The 5,685-nt window shown below is 38.1% G+C and overlaps 1 pseudogene; it reads left to right on the top strand.

Annotated features, from left to right (window-relative positions):
• Window positions 1-4,586: 4,586 nt before the first annotated feature.
• LOC111739228 lies at window positions 4,587-4,705 on the top strand (annotated as a pseudogene).
• The last annotated feature ends 980 nt before the right edge of the window (window positions 4,706-5,685 follow it).

Raw genomic sequence — 5,685 nt, 5'->3', positions numbered from 1 at the left:
TCCCTTCCTTTTGAAGTCTTGACATAGTATTTCCTTCCTATATCTCCATTAAGACTCAATAGTACTTGTTTGTAGCTATGAAATGATACCAGTGACTTTTACATTTAAAAAAATACTTAATGCCTCACATTTATACCTGAACAGTTGATTCAAACCACTTGTCTACAAATATTTCCTAAATTTATAATCTCCTTTTTGAGAGAGATGTTTATTGAGAGAATTATTCTCCTCTGTCTGAAGACAGGAAGATGGACTGGATTTTCATAAGCATCTTTTAGCTTTAACGTTCAATCAGCGCCAAAGTTTCCTAACATTGCCAAGCAAAAAAAAATTACTTTCACTGTTTGAAAAATAAAGAAAGGAAGGGACCCTTCCAATGACTTAAAGCCTCAAATGTTGTTAACATCTTTTTCCTGGTCACTTGCAGAGTGATCCTAGTTTTTAAAATAATGCATTTTAAAACAAACAAATAAATATGAAATGAAACAAAAATGAATACTTGGTAAGGGATTAACATTCAGGCTATATAAAGAACTCCTACAACTTAACAACAAAAATATACAATCAGATTTTTTTAAATGGGCTAAAGACCTAAATAGACATTTCTCCAAAGAAGACATACAAATGGACAATGGACACATGAAAAGATGCTCAACATCACTAATCACCAAGGATATGCAAATCAAAACTACAATGAGATTCCACTTTATACCCAATAGAATGGCTATTATATATATAATGTCTATATTTTCATATGTATATATTAAAATAGCAAATGTTAATGAGGATTTGTAGAAATTGGAACCCTTGTACACTGCTGGTGGGAATGTAAAGTGGTGTAGCTGAACTGGAACAGTATGGTGATTTTTCAGAAAGTAAATGCAGAATTACATATGATCCAGCAATTTTGCTTCTGGGAATATTCCCAGAATAATTAAATATGGGGACTCAAAGAAATATTTGTACACCCAAGTCCATAGCAGCATTATTCACAATATTCGAAAGGCGGAAGCAACGTCCATTGTCCATCTATCGGGATGAATGGATAAATAAAATGTGGTGTATACATACAATGCGCTATTATTCAATCTTAAATGAGAAGGAAATTTGGACATATGCTACAACATGGATGAGCCTGAGGACATTATACTAAGTGAAAATAAGCAAGTCGCCAAAGGACAAATATTGTCTGATTCTACTTATATTGGGTACTTAGAGTAGTCAGATTCTTAGAGTCAGAGAGTAGCATGGTGTTTCCTCAGGGGCTGAGAGGAGGGTAGAATAGGGAGTGTTTAATGAGTACAAAGTTCAGTTAGCAAAGATGAAAAAGTTCTGGAGATGGATAGTGGCGATGGTTACAAAACAGTGTGAATGTACTTCGTGCCTCAGAACTGTATACTTAAAAATGGTTAATTTTAAGTTTTGTATATTTTATCACAATAAAAAAAAAACTGAGTACACAATCTTGCTTTAGATACTATGTGGTATAATTTTAGAAACCAAGAAGAAATAGTATTTCAAGACTAGATAGTTTTTTTTTTCTTAAATTACATTTTAAAAATGATTACCTTGCTTTAGGATTGTCATGCTTATGGCTGGAGATTAAAATCTTAAAATCATAGTAAATTCTGATTTCCTCCAGCCACATCAATTTTCTATCTAATTTTAAAAACATTTAAATTAGTCTTATTACTACTTAAGTGCTTATTAAATGCGCAATTTAAAATGTATAGGGCTGTGTGACATGGTTGAGTTGACATTGTCATGGGAACCTCATTAATAGAATTCATTGATGCTATACTATTATTAGTACTGCGTTCATCCATCTTTATCAAATGCTCTTATTCACAGTTCCTTTTTCCTTTCTTTTATGCCCATACTTTACCCTCGTCGTTCTTCGGTCTGATTGTCCTATTATTACAGCAGAATATCTTCTAGGTGTTTTATGTTAAATTCATATTATTTCACCGAATCTTTGCAGCAACCCAAGAAAGTTATTATTATTTCTATGTTAATAGATGCAGAAACTCAAGTCCAGAGAGGTTAAATAACTTGCTCGTTATTACACAGTAAGTCACTGGCAAAGTAGAAATTTTGATTCAGGGCAACCTGTCTTGATAAAAGTCTCTCTTCAACTCCACCAGCATACTATACCTTATTTTCAGTCTCTTCCTGAAATCCCAACTCTTCCATGACGTGGGAAGAGAAGATAAAAAACATACAACACTGAAGAATGACCGTAAGCCAAACTGAAGGAGAGAAATGACACACACGATAACTTCATGTTAATCTGGAATCTTTCTTAAAATCTTCTTTCTCTAATTTATTTATTAATTTTTGCATTTGTTTGTACTTGGGAATATCTCCTATTGTTCTTCGTTTCTGAGTTTACATCATGTCCTGAACAGTGTGGTAGTTTCTTTCAATTAATGCTTTCTTGTTCCTTGTACACAGTTTCACTTGAGTATTCTTCTGATGGGATGAATGCTGTGCTCCTTCTTCACACTCAGACGAATTCTGCTTCCCTCATAACTCCCCACTCTCCTTCACACACTCCCTGCCCAAGGCGAAAGCCAAGTAGTCATGCTATTTCCCAGAGTATAATTCAGACTCTTTTTGATCAGATAAATTGACTTTGCCACCAGTACTTTTACACTACTCTACTCCAGCTTGTTTCCCTGTTTTATGCCATGCACCATTGTGACATATGCCTTCTGTCAGGACCAAAGTGCCCACACGTATTTATAGGAAACTCTCTCAAGACGTTTCAATCGGTTAATTCCTTAGCTGGAGCCCTGGTGTTTTCATAAAAGGAAACATGGAGTATCCTGTTCTTTTCAGGTCTGGATTTGTAGTCCAGGCATCAGGAAAAGAGAGGCCCAGACTTCTTATTCTAGAGTTTTCAGGTGCTTGCAAGAGAGGTGGTCGTTTATGAAGCCGTCTTCAAGGAGCTCATAATGTAGTCTGGCAATGGGTAGGAGACAGTAGTTGACCTTTCCTCAGCCTTATTTATTCAACAAATGTTTATTGGCTACCTGTTGGGTACCTCTACTCTTCTATGGGGAGCTTTCAGCCCAGAGAGACAGACAAAGTTGTGGAAAATTATAAGGCATTATGAGAGAGCATAGCATTTAATCCAGCCTGAGGTAGGGGAGTAGGGTGTGGGAAGGTGATACCTGACAAGAGTCACCGGACGAAGGGGAAAAAGTTATTCTAGAATGAGAAGATCATGCCAACAAAGATTCAGAGGGAAGGATGATGTGATTACAGTAGCCAGAGAGAACGCCCCATGGAAAAGGGGGCTGCACCGGTGAAGGGCTCTGGGAGCTGGAGGGGCCAACTGTGTATCTAATTGCAATAGTCCCTCCTTATCTGTGGTTTTGCTTTCTGAAGTTTTTGTCACCCATGGTCAACCAATGGTCTGCAAATGTTAAATGGAAAATTCCAGAAAAACAATTCGCAAGTTTTAAATAGCTGTTCTGAGTAGCATGATGAAATCTCAGTCAGTCCTGCTCTGTCCTGCCCAGGACATGGATCATAACCTTTGTTAGAGTATCCATGCCCTTTAGTCACTTAATAGCCAGCATGGTTATCAAATCGGTTATGAGAGAGAGTGAGAGAGAGCGAGACCACATTCACATAAACTTTTATTACAGTATATTGTTCTAATTGTTCTATTTTATTGTTATAAGTCAGTTCATCTTTACTGTGCCTAATTTATAAATTAAATGTTATCATAGGTATGTACGTATAGGAAAAACTAGTATATATAGGGTTCAGTACTATCTGTAATTTCAAGCATCCATGGGCGATCTTGGAATGTATTCCTTGCATATAAGGGGGACTCTGTACCTCCATTTAGCACTCATTTTGCCTTAGAATAGTTTATTTTTATTTAATAAACATGAATATAGATCTATGTGTCGGATTTTTGTTTTACATGGTGTCTCAGGGCAGCAAAAGAGCAAAAGTGGAAACAGCAAGGCCTCTCAAAACCTAGGCTCAGAACTTGCCCAATGTCACTTCCACTGCATTTTTTTGGTTCAAGCAAGTCACAAGGCCCACCCGGATTTAGTGTGGCAGATGATTATACAAGGGCTTGAATTCATGGATGTGCGGCTCACTGGGGGCCCTTGAATAACAATCTTCCACAAGAAGCTAACAGTTTTAGTGGAGAGATAATTGTCGGAGCACCTTGTGCTATAATAGAGGTGGGTAACAGTGCAATATGGATGTAGGGAAAGAAACCCCTGAATTGGTTGGGAGGAATCAAGGATAGTATCAGGGAGGCAGCATTAACACAGGCCTCAAGACTTAGAAGACTGTCGTTTTGGGGAGGTTACCTCGGTGGGTGGTGAGCAGAGGGTTGGAGAAGAGAAGGAAGTGCATTCCAGGCAAATAGAATAGCAGACACAAAGGCATCAATGCATGGTACAAGAAAGCATGCCGTACTTGGGGGGAATAATGGTAATATTCAGAATGGTCAACTAAAGGGCATTTGAGGAAGAGCGAGAGTGAGGAGTTTGAAAGAGGCTGAAGCTGATCAGGAAGTGGTATGAGTGCCTTGCTTAAAAGTTTCAAATATTGTCTATGGCCATGCCACCCTGAACAATCCTGATCCCATCTCGTCTCGGAAGCTAAGCAGGGTCAAGCCTTGTTAGTACTTGGATGGGAGACCACCTAGGAAGACCAGGTGCTGTTGGTGAAAAAAATAAAAAAAAATAAGAGATTGTAAGCTGACAAGGTCCTTGCAATCTGTGAGGTCACCAAGGATTGCGTCGCCAAAAAAAAAAAAAAAAAAAGTTTCAAGTATTACCCTTAGATAATAGGTCATTGAGAAATTTTGGTCAGGGCAGGCACACAATCCAATTTGTGTATTCGAAAATCACTTTGAGGATCCATGAGAAGAGGATAAATGGAAGTCAGTCAGACCGATAAGACAATTGCAAAACGCCAAGTATAAGAAAATGAGACCTGATGAGAACAATGGCCTAGGGAGCAGAGAAGAAAAAAAGGGTTCCAGAAACATTTATGAGATACGACGAACCGCATTTGGCGATCGAAGGAAGAATATGGAATGACTACCTGGTTTCTGACTTCGGCAAACGAGAGGATACAGGTGGTAGAGTTTTAAGAGAAACGTGCTCTTAAGTTTTGGATCGATCGATTGTTTTTGAAATGCCCACGTGACCATCAATAGAGATGTGGGGTTGCATATCTGAAGTCCAGGAGACAGGACGGCACCACAGATACAAATACAGAATTCATCAGTAAATAGGTGGTAGTAAAGTAAGAAGCCATAGATTTCTATAGAACGAAAAGAATAGAAGCTGCGGATGATGGAAAATAAAGAGCTACATTTAATGGTGAGAAGGGGAAGAGAAGTTTCTGTAGAACCTTAAAAAGAAGAACTAGAAAGACAGAAGGAAAACCAAGAGTGCTGGTACCCCAGAAGTCAAGGGAAAGAATGCTTATAAGTGTGATGATGGGTGAGGGGGAGTTGCGGAAAGTTAGAGTTCCTTCATAGAAGGCTAAGTGATCTACAGAAAGTGAAGTGTGTGGGTTTAAAAAGTATGTGGAGGGGAAGGCTTGTAACAGTGCTGAGAAAGAAACTCTTCTTTGAATGCCACTCCTGCCAAGTTTCTGCTCAATATTCTTTTCACTTTCACATTAATTTCAGGAAAA

This window comes from Pteropus vampyrus, unplaced genomic scaffold (genome assembly GCF_000151845.1).
Source record: "Pteropus vampyrus isolate Shadow unplaced genomic scaffold, Pvam_2.0 Scaffold48, whole genome shotgun sequence".
NCBI lineage: Eukaryota > Metazoa > Chordata > Mammalia > Chiroptera > Pteropodidae > Pteropus > Pteropus vampyrus.
Note: the sequence above shows the minus strand (reverse complement) of the source record. Positions and strands in the feature narration are given on the sequence as shown.